Source organism: Urocitellus parryii, chromosome 3 (genome assembly GCF_045843805.1).
Source record: "Urocitellus parryii isolate mUroPar1 chromosome 3, mUroPar1.hap1, whole genome shotgun sequence".
Lineage (NCBI taxonomy): Eukaryota > Metazoa > Chordata > Mammalia > Rodentia > Sciuridae > Urocitellus > Urocitellus parryii.
Genome location: NC_135533.1, coordinates 53602316 through 53617778, shown reverse-complemented (window position 1 = coordinate 53617778; position 15463 = coordinate 53602316). Strand labels below are relative to the sequence as shown.

Below are 15463 nucleotides of genomic sequence, written 5' to 3'. Positions count from 1 at the left end.
AATATAAAAAAGGGCTGGGGATGTGGCTCAGCGGCTAAGTACCCTGGATTTAATCCTGGAAACCAGGTACCCCCCAAAAAAAAAAGTGAGGATTTTTTTTTTTTGAGACAAAGTCTCAATAAGTTACTAGGCTCAGACTTGCAATCTTTCAGCCTCCAAGTCACTGGGATTAAAGGCATCAGCCACCATGCCTTGCTCTGCCTATTTTCTTAATGGTTTCTTTTGAAGAACAAAAATTTTAAATTTTGATGAAATCCAATTTATCAATTTTTTTATAGTTCATGCTTTTTGTGTCTTGAGAAATCCTTGCCTTCCCCAAGACTGCTAAAATGTTTCCGCCTTTCTTATCAACATTTCATAATGTTTATCTAGCTTGAGTCCATGTCCATACTCTGTGTATGGTGTGAGGGGGGGATTGGGCTCCATTTTTATAAATGTACATCCAGTTGTCCCAGCACGCTTTGCTTTAAGACTCTTCTATCCACATGGCACGACCCTGGCTCCTTTAATGAAAATCCACTGGTCACACATGTGTGGGTTTCCTGTTAACAAAAACAAATTAGCAGGAGAAAAAAAAAGTGACCTATGCTGGGTCTCACCATCATCTTAACTTGTTTAATGATTTTTATTCCCAGTTTATGAAAATGCTTACAGCATAATAGCCAGAGGCTCTTTCCTTGTCTAAGACTGCCATGCTGTTCAGGAGACGATGCCCATGCTCTGTCTGTCAATCAAGTGTCAAGTCCCCACCATGGCCCAGCATTACTCCTGGGACTGAGGATAGAAAATTGATAGAAGTAGAGTCCTCTGCCCTTGAAGAGCATCTATTCTAGTAGAAGGAGACAGAGAATAAACACTCCATGGATAGATGGAAAGATAGGAAAAAAAAAAAAAACAGGAGTAAAAATTTCAGGCCCTGACACATTCCCAGAATAGGATTAGGCCAAGCAAACCAAAGAATGATTAGAAAGGGCTGCCACCCCTTAGGAAGAGGTGCCCACGTGAGAAAGACCCAGATGGTGAAGAGGAGTGGCAAATGGCAAAGGGAGCAGGAGCGCAGGGTCCTACGGGAATTTGGTGTGCCTGTGTAAGACGCAGAAGGCAGGCTGGGCACACCCTGGCACACCCTGGAGACGGGCGACGTGGGCGAGGTGTGCACGAGCTCACAGGCCACAGCAGTCTTTGCAGTTTACTCTGACTCACGAGAAGCCACTGGAGGGTTTCAGACAGGCCGGGGGGCATCTGACTGATGCTTCGGCAAGGTCACTTGCAGCTGTTGTGTGGAGGCAGGGAGACCAGCAGGAGCTGGTGGGCAGCGGGGTGGAGGCGAGGTCAGGCAGGAGAGTGTTTTGGCAGAGAAGAAAGAGTCCGGGGGATATGTGTTCAGGTGGGAGGGCCTTCGGGATGTGCTGCAGGTAGACGTGAGGAAAAGAGGGATCAAGGAGGCCGCCCAAGTAGTTGCATGCAGTCGCCATTCTGAGGAGGGGCTCCCGGGGGGAATCGGATGGAGGACGGGAGTCAGTTCTGTTTGGACTGGGTGAAGTTCAGGACACTCAGAGACATTTCAACGTGGATTCTGAGTAAGCAGCTCGATACACCAACAGGGCCCCAGGAAGAGGTCTGCCATAGAGCTGGGAACAGAGATGGGATGGTGGACGGAATCCCCTAGGGCGACAGCTGACAGAGGACCTGTCTCCTTATGTGAAGATGGAGGAGGGAAACAAGATGTTTGTGTGACAACTACAGATACGTCAAGCAGCAGGTTCAAGATCTGCAGAGTGAATTGTGACTTCTCCCTGTGTCCACCTACTGTAATGTCTGACAATCAGTGACCCATCAGCACTTGTTGCCATATTATGTGACTAGAATGTCCCTAAGTGGGTTTCAAGGATTATCTCCTAAAGAGATAGCCTCTGTGAGGTTTTGTTTTCCTATGAAAGAAGGATGAAGACAGTGTCTAAGTAATGTTCCCAACCCAGACCGTGCTGGTTTGGGGTCCTACAGTACTGAAGTCAGGAAACTTAGCCACCACATTGTAGTGTTAGTATAAAAATCAGGAGCTGGGGCTGGGATTGTGGCTCGGCAGTAGAGCCCCCACCTAGCACAGGTGGGACCCGGGTTTGATCCTCAGCACCACATAAAAATAAAGGTATTGTGTTGTGTCCATCTACACCTAAAAGACAAATAAATATCTTTAAAAAATCAGGAGCTTACACCTGCTACCTCTAGTCCATCTGCTTTAAAATGCACCCTCACCTGACTGTAAGATGCATCTCAGAAGAAATAAAATTCCTTCCCCTTAAACTAAGACACAATCACTTAGGACACTCATAATTCTTGAAAAAACTCATTTAGACTTCATTAGACAGTTTTTTTTTCCTATGTTAATTTGGTACATTACAAAAGAACAATTATAAGCAGAGGAAATTTTCTCTAAATTCTTTTCTAAAATTTTTTATGTTTGAGTGCAACTCTTCTGAAACACTATTTTTTTTCTCAGAGATGTCAATGTCAATGTATTTTTTTTTTTTATCCACAATCGTTAAAGAGTGGGGGATACCGTCTTTCTTGAGAGCATCCATGATTCAAGTTAAAGCTACTGGTGGGCTCGCAAGCCTGCTCTGCAAACAGCAGGACTCGGCTGCTTCTGGTCCCCACGCAGAATGTTGGTGACACGCCTGTTCTTCCGTCTTCCTGCACTGGACCTTTGGTCTAGAGGAGTCACAGACAGAGGCGTGCTTAGCCCTACAGTCTTTCTTCAAGCAAATGTCACTAGGGCTCTCCCATGCTCAGGTGATAACAGCCACTGCACCACTGCCACCTGGCCCACAGAGAGGGTAAAGCAGAGGGACAGCAGGACGTGTCCCAGATTCAGAAACATGGATTACTAAGCCATGTGCATCCACGCCCACGAGACCTGTGCCTACGGCAGAGGTGAGGGGCACCAGGAGGCCAGCACAGGGCGATGTGAAGGATCAGCAGGGTCTACACAGGCAGCCTCCTGTTTCCTAGATGTCCATCGTCACCAAGACGCCAAACTTGAAGATTTGAAAAAGCTGTGTTGAAAGGCTATAGAGAATTTTGTTGTTTTTTTGACTATCCACCTTTCCCAACTTTCCTGAATGGAACCTAGGTTATGTCTGGGTATTTTGAGAGCAATATTCTGGGTGATGTTTTCTTGTTCCACCTAATTTCTTGTTCCACCTAACATCTCTATCCCCAGAGTATCCGTGTGCAGAATTACCTTATGGTGGGAGAGGCGGAAATGTGCTTGTGAGTCCCTTTGCACAGTGATCACCTGTTGCAGGTACGCTGTGGTCAAGCACCCTCCTCAAGGTGGCAGGTGCTGCTACCTGGCTGTGTCACTAGACTGCTGTTTGGCAAGTTGCGGTCCTTGACGTTTTCACAGGGGAGCAGCGCCATCTAGTGTACTGCTGCCCCTTCCTCCTGCCCAGCCTGGGTTTTGGCCTGGTGTGGCAATTAAACAAGACCTCTTGTCCAGCTTTCCACTTGTTGAAGAGAAGATTGTACAGTCCAGCTTCTGCTTCTGGTGGTGACACAAGCTTTATAAACCACCACAAAAATGCTAATACTGCAAATCTTCATCAATTCTGGCTGTACATCTTGTGAAAGTTCTCAGTGACTTTTCAGATCTTCACAAAATTTGGATTCTGTTGGCAAGTTCTGACACATTTCACCTAAAGACAAATGCATTTCAATGTTTTCTTATAGAATTATAACAGAGAGTGAATCTTGGTCTACAGCTCTCCTGTCCTTATTAAATTATTTTTCAAATTACCATGAGAACCCTATCACTAGATTTATTTTCTTATTACTCATCCATTAATTAATCTTTAGAAAATTTTAACGGCATAGGGGTTCTGCAGAAAATATCTCCCATTTAATCCTTTCTTGAGCTAGACCCTTTCTGGGAGTTTAACAAGTGGCGCTTCTGGGTGTGAAACATGACGGATCACCAGTTCTGCACAGGATGTTACACTGAATGAAGTTAAGCCGCTTGCCAACAACACCTGCTTTGCTTCCATTTCAGTTTCCTGGTTCTTTTTGGATTCTTCACCACAGCTTTGTGCCTTTAATTATCTTCCTCTCTTTTCTGCAGTGAACAGCAGCAACAGCACTGCGAGATTTGCTGGAAATGTCCGTTCCTTCCCTGTTTCCAGAGTGATAAGAAGGGTGCTCATGGGCATGTTCCATGCCAGCAAGACCCCACGCTGCTCGTCCCCCTTACCACACGGCCCGGGGTTACTGTTTCTCTGCATTTCCCACCAGCTAGCAATCTGGAAGTCACCAGGCAGAGGGCAGCGTTAAGAAAAGTCATTCCAAGCTGGAGTACAAGACAAAGGGCGAGCAGCACATCCTCATGGTCAGAGGAGAGTGAAGGCCACAGGTCACTCTGATTATACTGAGTAAGGTTCCCAGATTTGGCGAAGATGTGTGACATCATGGGTCTAAAAGTGACTTACAAATATGAAAATAACTTCTGTCCAGAAGGAAAAGTAGTTACCAAAATACCCATTTACTGTCCTGCACCTTTACTAGTTTGGGGTCAGGCTCTGGGATCTTATCCTCACACCTCTCCGCTACATTGTTCCAAAACACACGGCTTCCCAAAGGGCCTTTGGAGCAGTTTTAATAACTTACTGTTTTCCCTGCTGATTAGCAAGTTGAGTAACTTCTCTGAGAGGTGTTCAGATTTTAGATTTACAGAGTTTTTGCCTTTTGAAAACTTTGTTAGCAGTTGGGACTGTGATTGGGTCCACCTTCATACCCTGAGATCAACTCTGTGTGTGAGGTGCAGATGGAAGTTCCAGTAAAGGCATGTGGGGTGGGACCGTACAGCTGAGGGGGTGGTCGCCACAGAGAGCCCTGCTCCCAAGGTCAGGTCTCCCTAGTCCACTTTCCTGCCTCTGTGTTAGTTTCTGTTGCTAGAGTAACGAGTTGCCATACATGCAATGGCTTTAAAGAATTCAAATCCATTCCCTTCCAGTTTCAGAGGTCAGAGATCCACGAGGGGTGTCCCAGGGCTCGGGTCCAGGGGAAGTGTGGGCTGTGGACTTTCTGCAGGCTCTAGGGGAGGACCTGCCCCTGACCTGTTCTGGTATCTGGATGCTGCCCACACTCCTGGCTTGTAGCCACATCGCCCAGCCTCTGTGTCCATCGTTAGTCCTCTTCTGACTCTGACTAGCCCCCCTCCTTCATGCAAGCACCCTGTGATGACACTGCACCCACCCGCTGAAGCTAATCCAGTCTAATCTGCCCAACTCAGTTCCCTTAACTTAAATCCTGCCGCAGTCTGGCTGGGCACAAAATAACCGAGCCGCCACAAGGCACTTGTAGGTTCAAACTGGAACTACTTTATTGCCCGAACCCTCACCAGCACTCCACTTGCGCTCCCTGGGAACTTTCCCAGCCCTCAACCGGCTCCGGGAGAACTCAAAAGTAGCTGGCGCCAGGAGGCAGCAGAGCCGCCCTATTGCCGGACAGCAGGGGTCTATATAGAAATGAATACACAGCCTGTTTCAATCCAGCATCATCCAGTCACAGCAATTATACACAGCTTAACTGAATTTCCATCATCTTAATGGCTCGCTGGCATCACCTCTCAACCACTCCTTCTGGTAAAATGCCAGGTGCCACTCGGCTGTGGCTCTCAACAAAGTCTCATCTGCAAACCCCATTTTGTCATAAAGGCAACACCCAGTGTTCCAGGAATAGGACGTGGCCTCTTTGAGAGAGCTATTACATGACCTGCCCACCACAGGTCCTAACACACTGACAATACTCATGGTCATGCTTTAGAAAAGAATGATGGGTGCCTTACCTGTCATAGGCTATGGCCTTTAAAAATTCCAAATAATTTAGTTCACCCATATAACAGATAATTTAACACACCGTATTTAGTGGTTAATTGCTGGCTTCTGACCTTAACAGCAGTTATTACATCTCTCAGTACCTTCTACAAATTTTCTTTAATTTTGTGGAATGTGGTATAACATAGTTATGGAGGCAAAGGTCTGAGGTCAAGCAGATTCCATCCAGTCCTGGCCGTAGCATTCCATCTTGGTCAAATTAACTAACCTCGTTAGCAGCAGTGTCACCGTCTATTCAAACAGCAATGATGGTGCCCACAGGAAAGGCAAAATGAGCTCGAGCATGCAGGTGCTAACCAGAGTGGCCAGCGCACAATGGACTGTCGGGAAGTCACTGAACTCTGCCCCTCGTCCACTCTCCACCACCACCACGTCTCAGCCATCATCATCCTTGTGCAATAACTGCAATATGCACTTGCTTTTCCACGCCTCCTCCCACACACCTGACAGTCCATTCTCAAACAGCAGGTGGAATAATCCTGTTCACACTTGCGTCAGATCTCACCACCTCTGTTTCACACTGGGCTCTGACTCTCCATTTCCCTCAAAGTCCTCCTTGCTCTCTGCCCAGCAAGCCAGGTTTGCTCCAGCCTTAGGGACCCAGGAGGGAGTCTGTGTGCCCTGCGGAGGCTCTGCTCCCACCCACCAGCACCCCTGAGAGGTCCAACGCCACTCCTTCTCTTGAGGTATTTTCTTCATCTCCTTTGCTCAAATGCCCGTGGACCCTGTGCTTACTGCCTTTTAAAAGTGCAGACCCGCTCTTCACCTCCCTCCACCAGCATGTTTAACCCCTTTCCTAGTTTAATGTTCTTGGTAGGATTTCTCACCACCTAATAGCTTACATTCCACTTATTTATTCTGATTACCACATATCAACCTTGGCTAAAATATAATTTCCACGCTAATAAGAATGACCATTTTTTAAACTAATGAATATCCACAGTGCCAAGACCCTGACCAGCACATATGAGGGGCACAAAAATGTACTTCCAGAATAAGTGAGCAGAGAAATCTGTATTCTGTCGAGACCATCTTTCCCAGTCTTTCCTTCTTGCTCACCCCACCCCACCCCACCCCAGACACTGCACAGGGCCCCATGACTGTGGACATGAAACCCTGGACTTCACCTGGGGTACTCAGGGGATCTTGGAAATGTAAAAAAAAGTCCATGTCTCTTAGAACTGCAGTTCTTCCACCTGAGAGGTACTGGCCTGGGCATCGATAAGCGGAACTGTGTCACTTGGAAGCCATATGTGTTTAACTGGTCCCTTAACTCCACGGTCTTCATTTCCCCTGAGGAGTGGAGACGATGCCTTTGCTTAAATCTCACCATCCTTGTTGCATCAGGTCCTATGTGAGGTGCCTTATGAATATTAAGGTGCTATAAAATAAGCTTTTCAAAACCATTTATTGTGGAAGTTGTCCAAATTCACACACACATACACACACACACACACACACACACTGACCCACTTCACACTGCCCACAGGGCTACGATGAATGAGGTGGACAGGAGCATCATGCAGGAGGACGTGGGAGACGAGAGCGTCCACACTCTGGGGTGGGAATATGAAGCCACATGCCCTGTGGGAAAAGAGTTTCATAGTTTGTCTATGAAAAAGTCAAACACAAAACTCCAAGGTAAGGGTAAAACCATGGAAATAAGAGTTGTATTGGATCATTTCAAGAAGCACTATTTCTGAAAAAAGCTGGAAACCATCCATCCATCAAATGGAGAGTGGGTGGGCAAAATGCATACCCACAGGATGGAATACTACCCAGAGATGAAGCCAGTGAGCTGCTGCCAGGTGCCACACCACAGGCAGAACTCAGGAACACTGGGCCAGGACACTAGCAGAAACGGTAGAGGGAGGATCCCCAAACAGCTGCGTAAAAGCAACAGAGAAACTGGCAAAACTGCCAAAGATCAACCTGTTCAGCACTGTGCAAATTAACCAGAGACTTGCAACAATCTGGGACAAGTTTATTCAAGAAAAACAGCTGAATCTCAGTAAGAACATCCGATGTCTTGTCACAGTAACCAGCCCTATTCCCAAGCCCCTCGCTCCAGCTGTGCAGTAGCCTTGAAAACCAACGGCCCCAATCAGATAAAAACATCAGCATAGCAACCAGTGGAGAGGAAGAATGGGCTTGGAGTCCCCATTCCCAATAGGTTGTGATTACCTGTTCCGCGTATGGCAGTTCCCTGGGAACCTGCACTCACAGGGTTTATGTTTACTCCAGTTCATTCAGAACTGGCTCAGTGAAATGGCCTTACTCCAGGGCTTTTGTTGAAGATGATCAGAGACAATTTTGATATGTAACTCCTATTTTTTTAACTATATAAATGTATGAGGCAATATTATCAATTGGTGCTATCTGGAAGCCAACCAAAAAATGTAAAAGAAAATGGTTATGAAACGATATTTCCACAGGGGACTTTGAAATGCTCCGACAGTATTCTTAGTTACCAGGAAGCTGCAGGGAGTGCTTTGCCCATGACAAGGACAGATGGGAGAAAGCCCTGACCTCTCACCTCTGAGCTGCAGGCTGAGCCAGCAGGAAGGGAACATGAAGACAGAAACAGGCGGAGGGCCAAAAGCAGGCTCCAGATGTGCACAGAACACCTCCCCCCACCCCCAGAAGGAGAGCCGCTCCACGCAGGCAGGCAAGCAAATCTCTGTCCAACTGAAAGCTGACCACTAGGCTACTCAGGTAGAGACTTCAGGGAGAAGGAAGAGCAGGAGGAGAAAGTGGGAGAAGGAGAAGAACAACTTATGGATTTAGTTCAGAGAAGTCCCTGAACAAATAACCATTATAACAACCACAAACAACCCTGAGGAGGGAGCAGAACTCGATTTCCATAGTGATCACATTATATAACATAAAATGTTCACTTTTAAACAATTGTTAGACACACGAAGAAATAAGAAGCAGAACTCATACCAGTGGTAGGGTAGACCCTCAGCAGAATTTGTCCTTAACGAAAGCCCAGATGCAGATTTATTAGGCAAAGATTTTATCAGCTATTTTAAATATGTTCAAAGAACTAAAGGAACCTTTGTCTAAAGAATGAAAGCAAAGGATGAAACTTCTGGGTCACGAAAGGAAACATCAAGAAAGAAGTAGCCACTATAAAAAGGCACCAAACCGAAGTCTGGAGTTGAAAAACACAGTGATGGAAATGGAAAATGCCCCAGAAGAGCATGATAGCAGACTCCTACAGGCAGAGAAATCTGGACATCTGAAGATCAACGGAGTATCCAGGAAGGGGGAACAGAAACAAAATGAGCAGAGCCTCAGAACCTTATGACTTGTCAAGGTTAACAATGTGTACACTGGAGGAGGGCCAAAGGGAAAGGGGAGGAAAGGAGGCAGACACAATATCTGAAGAAATAATGGCTGAAAACTTGATGAACTACATTAATCTACATACCCAATCAGTTCAACAAATTCCAAGTAGCATAAACTAAAAGAGATCCATGCCTAAACCTGTGTCAGTCAATTGTCAAAAGCCAAAGGCACAGAGAGAATTTTGAAACAGCAAAAGAGAAGAGACTGGTCACACATAGGGATCCTCAATAAGCATAACAGCCAATTTTTCATCTGAAATTGTGGAGGCCAGAAGACAGGGGGACAGGTTCAAAAATCCTAAAGAAAATGAACTGTCAACCAAAAAGTATATATTTGGCAAAACTGTCCTTCAGAATTGAATAAAAATTAATAATATATTTGCTAATAGCTTAAATATTTATTCACATTTTACAGTGTATAAAAATTGGGGGAGAAACATTTTAGAAAACATAAGATTCTAACATGAGTTAGATATACTAGTTAAATATTGATATTAAATAAAAATTTTTACTTTAGTGTAACAGTCACTTCTTTCAAAAAGTAGAGTACTGAACACCAAAGTCATTTCAAATCATAGAGGAAGGGCCGGGCATGGTGGTGCACACCTGAAATCCTAGCAGCTTGGGAGACTGAGGCAAGAGGATCACAAGTTCAAAGTCAGCCTCAGCAACTTAGTGAGGTCCTAAACAATTCAGGGAGACTCTATCTCTAAATGAAACACAAAAAAAGGGCTGGGGACGTGATTCAGTGGTTAAGTTCAATCCATGATATTAAATAAATAAATAAATATCAGATCACAGAGGAATAAATTTCAACATTCACCCACTTGTGGCTTTCATAAGTCCCAAATAGAGAGAAACAATATGCTACCTGGTCCAAGTGTTTTTGCCTCAAATCAAAATCAGAATTCTTTTTTGTTGGTGGTGTTCTTTTTTTGTGGTGCTATGATTTGACCAAAGATTTGTTTGTGTTATTTAATTTTTGTACTGACATTATTCAAGTAATTCCTTGTGAGATAGCTATACCAATATACTTAGAAGTGTTTTGTATATCCTGAATAACACACACACATACAAACACACTGTTATTTCCTGTGATATTATATCTAAATAAAAAGCAACTGAGTTGACAAAAACCTGACTCGAATATAAAGCAGCTGATAAACTTTTTTTTTTAAAAATGCCTTGCCTGCTATTGATTTAGTTAAGTGTATTTTCACAGACCAGTAAATTTAAATTCCAAAGCTGAACTAGATTATCACTACTGTTACTATTTATTGAAGATCTCCTTGGGCAAGATCTGCAGCATTCATTTTTTCTAATTTTCCCAATGACCCAGCAGGTGGGTTTCATTATCATTCCCAAGTTGTAGAAGAACAGAACACGGCTCCTGTCAGTGGCTGAGGTCCTTGCCCAGGAAATGGGAAGGTTCAGGTCTGAGCTAGGCCACGAGCCTGTGCTCACTCTCCCTCACCACACAGCCGCCATGAGAGGATGTCCTCCTGAGGTTTGCCCCCACGGTCTCCCTGCCACGGAGCTTGACGTGGACACCCTCCATCCTGCCCTTGGCTGGCCCTCTGGCTCTGGCCACAGCTGGCCCCTCTCTCCTAGGCACCTCCACCTTCCCCTGTGCTCCCCAATTCCAGCGTTCCTTTGGCTTCTTCCCGCCCTCCCTCGGACTTGGCCCGCTGCACCTGCTCTTCCTACCTGCGAAAGGTTGAAGTGCTGCAGACATTTGTTGGAAGCTGTTATTCTGTTTTTTTGTTCATCTTTTCAATAAGTATTTGTGGACCCTCTGCTGGGGGTGAGCACGGACCCAGCCTGTGGGTCTGGGGGTGGGCACCGAGGCCAGCGTGACCAGAGGACAGCAGGAGGAAGTGCTTCCTTACGGCTGAGGAAATGCTCCAAAGACTGGGAAAGAGCTCAGGCTTGGACAGTGCCAGAGAGGCCGCTGCTTGAGGGCCGCTCTCCTGAGGAAGTGATGCTTAAGTGGACGTCTGAAGAATGAGTAGAAGTTACCAGGGGGAGAGAAGGGGGTCCCATCCCAGGCTGAGGGAAGCAGTGGGGAGGCCCCAGCAGGTAAGAGCTCAGGAAAGGGCAGAGCCTAGACAGGAGCCTGAGGTGAGCGAGGGAAGGTCAGTCCAGCCTCAGGTGGCAGTGAGGACCCTGCATGTTCCCTAAGGACGGCAAGGTCAGTGAAGGACTTAGTTGTGTTCTCTCTGGCTGCAGCAGGGATGGATGGGGCTTGAGCTGCCTTGGCTTTCGTGGCCTTCAAACGGTTTCGTCATCTACATTATTGCTCCTCTCCAATGTGGCCATCTACATGAACAGGTGGATATCAAAACCCAGACTCGCCTCCGGACTGGACACAACCTTTGGTATCATATCAGCCGTTCTGCCGAGAGCCTCTGATCTTGCAATCAACACCTCTCCACCTCTGTGGAGTCGCAGAGATGCAGACTTGGAGAAGGACTCCTGTTCTTGTCCAATATCAAACGACAGGCCTCACCTTTCATTTCTGCCTACTTCTCAAGTCAGCCCAACTGGTCGAGCTGCCAAGGGTTCCATGAATCATGCATTTCCATCTGCAGCTGAATGCTCCACACTAGAAGGGCTTCGGGGCAGAGCAGAGGTGCCCTGAGTTGGCCTGTCCCTCTGATAGTCTCAGGGGCTGATAGGCTTGAACTTCAAAGTCTCCATTCTGATGCGTCCCTCGTTATGTATGTAATCAATAAGCCATGTTTTGAACAGACCCTTCACTAAAACCAATGAAACTTTGCTGCTCTGATTCTTCAGTTATAAGTTTTTGAAGGATTGGTATTAGGGTATGAATTATCTAAGTAATTTCTCTTCTGGAAAATACAAGTGAAACACTACCAAATGAAATTAAGATTAAAAGAGCAAAAAAAAATTGAAAGCATGGTTGAACTGTTCAGCACTTCTGCGCTGGAGGAGAAAATGAAGACAGCTGCTGGCCCTGCAGGCTCCGAGAGCCTTAGGAAGAGCTCGGTTTTTAGAAGCACTTTTATATTACTTTTTGATCCAAATTTTATATGAAAAAGTCACCTAAAAATTTAAATGGGGACATAGATAACACTTCCCTCCACAATTGCAAGGTAGTGTTTTCATCTTCTCTCATTTTTTTTTTTTTCTCTTTCCAATCATTCCATTTTCTACCCAGTTTTTATTTGGCTGCCTTTAGTTCCTTGGGGCTGTGAAAGTTAGCATTGCTCGCTGAGGTGTGGTGTTTATAATCCTCTTCCCTGGTTGACTCGTGAACTCTCCTTTTCGCTACTGAATTGTCAAGAGTAAAGAGGCTCAGCAGTGGTGACCAGAAGAGAAGAGTGACAAGATAGCCTCAGTATTGTACCTACGTATAGCCTTCGAATCGAGGTTTCTGCATGAATGAATAATGACAATGACGGTGCCCTGTCATAGTCAGGCAGAGTACTTTCACAACCCTAAATACCCTCTGGGTGCCACCTGACAAAAGGCCAAGAGAAGGTGCAGACCTGCCGCAGTCTGGCTGGGCACAAAGCACAAGCCACTCAAGCAGGAACAAAGTTTATTTCCGAACTCCACCAGCAAACTCCACACACGCTCCCCGGGAACATCTCCCGAACACCACCCACGTGGCTCCTCCCGGAACATACCACACACCAACCAGAACTCCCTCCCCTGGGCTGCGCGCATACTCTCCGATCCCCACAAGAACTCAACGGGAACTCCAAAGTAGCGGCCCCCCAGGCAGCAAGAGCTGCCCTATTACTGGTGTAAAGGTCTAATATACAATTGAATCAATCCAGCATCATCTTTTTATTTTTTATTTATTTTTTTTTAGTTTTCGGCGGACACAACATGTTTGTTTCTTGTATGTGGTGATGAGGATCGAACCCGTATGCATGCCAGGCGAGTGCACTACCATCTGAGCCACATCCCCAGCCCCAATCCAGCATCATCTTAATGGCTCCCCTCTAAACCATTACTTCTGGCGAAATGCCAGGGGCCATTCTGACTCGGCTGTGGCTCTCAGCACAGACCCAAGCAAAAGCACCAGACTAATTCCACAGGGGGGCTCTGTACTATAAATTGAACCTCAAAAATTGACCCCGAGAGCCAGCATTCCACACTTGATGGGGCTGCAGGTGAAAGGAGCCCGTCAACCAAGACCAGCTGTCAGAAGAAAGCACGGTGTGCCTAGACTCCTGCTGTTGAAAGCCCACACCCTCCCCCATACCATAACATACACGCTCGCACACAGGAAAACAGGAACAAGAGGTGACCTGAGAGCACCACAGGGCCCGGTGTGGTCACATGAGTCAGTCAGTGGGCATTCACACACCATTGCACAGTGTTTAGTAGAGCAATAATGATAGCATCACATGTGCTCGTGTGCACATTTTCATGTAAACATGCACACGTAGTATCTTTTTTTTTTTTTTTTTTCAGGTTTTTTAAAAATATGGAACGCTTCACGAATTTGCGTGTCATCCTTGCGCAGGGGCCATGCTAATCTTCTCTGTATCGTTCCAATTTTAGTATATGTGCTGCCGAAGCGAGCACCGTAGTATCTTTTAAACGGAGGCAACCATTGCACTAGTTCTCCTACTTGTGTCCTGCTTGCCTGACCAGTTTCTGAGAGGGGTACATATGAATCTCCCACTAGAGCTGCTCATTTATTTCTTCCTTGCAATTTTGAAAGTTGTCATTTGGAACATTTTGAAGCTGTATTTCTAGGTGCATATTATGCTCATGGGAAATGATCTGCTCCATTTCAAGTCTTCCTTGGGTAACCCAAGCTTATCTCCCTTATCAGGAGCCCGTTGGCCTTTGGCACAAGCCATCTTCCATGACCAGGTGGCTGCCACAGTTAAGGTGTATGGCCTGGTGGAAGCATCTTGCTTCTGGGAATAGAGTTGGGGGGACATAGCATTTAGTGGAGTAAGTCAGGCATAGAAAGACATCTACAGCACCCTAGCACTCTACGGAATCTAAAAAGAGTTAACTTCAGAAGTAGGGAGCAGCGTAATGGTTACCAGGGGCTGGGTAGGGGAGGTGTCGGGGAGATGAGACGTTAGTTAGTTGGCAGAGCTGGAGAGGAGGAGGAAATCTTGGTGTTCTACTACACAAAATGGTGACCATACTTGACAATATTGTACAGCTCAAATAGCTTAAAGAGATGATTTGGAATGTTCCCACCACAAAGAAATGAGGAATGTTTGAAAGAAATGATGGATAAGCTAATTACCCTGATTCGATCACTGCACAATGTATACATGGATCAAAATGTCACATCAGACCCCATAACTATGTTAAACTGATTATGTTAATTAATTTTTTAATTTAAAAAAAATTAAAGTAGGAGACAAGAGCAGTTGCAGTTAATTTTGTTTTACAATTGTTTCTGCATATAAGCAGACATAATTATACAATATTTAACAGCTACTATGGCACAGGCAGTGACCACTCAGAGGAGACATCTGGGGCCAAGTGTCCTAGTTTCTGCCTGGACAGCTGGGAAACTGGGTGAAAACCAAAAGAGGCCTTAAGGTGGCTAGAGCAGCAGATCCATTCACATCAAGTGACAGTAGCAATCTTCAAATGGAGCAAGTATTGCATATTTTAGCAATGCCCTGGCTTGAAATTGGGGGATAAATGTTGAATTTTACAGTTGAGGTCCTACCCTTCCTAACTAGGTGCCTTACTTTGTTCAGTTTCATACCATTTGGGGACCCTTGTCCCACAGCTGGCATTTTCTACGTTTATCTTTTTGCTTTGGGAACAGCAATTGGGGAGGCGTGTTTTTACCATGATTATTCCCTTGGGAAGATATTTTTCTTACAGTTACTTCCGGTTCCCTGGACCTTTCCCTAATCTATTTCTGGGTCTTTACAATTCCTTTCTCAGGATCCTCTAAATTCTTAGGAAAGCCCTCTAAACAGTCTCCTCACAGCTCCAAGGCATCTGAGAAAGAATGCAGACTCTGGCCCCGGGAGGCCCAGGCTCCCTTTGATGTGGTAAGGAGGCGGCCTCGAGGTGGAGGCCAGGCAGAGTCTGAAAATGGATTTCCTGCTGGTGTCCCGCTGCACCCCCTTCCCTCCGTTCACACAGAGGGAAGCTGTGGTCTCATCTGTGGCCCCCAGACCCAGCTTGGAGACAGCAAGTTTTCCTCTGCCTTCCAAAGCCGGCTCGAAAGAACTTGCCTCCGGATCTTGGTGG

The 15463-nt window shown here is 46.0% G+C and overlaps 1 non-coding gene across 1 annotated transcript; it reads right to left on the bottom strand.

Moving 5' to 3' along the window:
* Positions 1 to 13700: 13700 nt before the first annotated feature.
* LOC144254041 (U6 spliceosomal RNA) lies at positions 13701 to 13807 on the bottom strand. The gene has a single exon (XR_013343414.1). It is a non-coding gene; the product is annotated as a U6 spliceosomal RNA (small nuclear RNA).
* Between the last annotated feature and the right edge of the window lie 1656 nt (positions 13808 to 15463).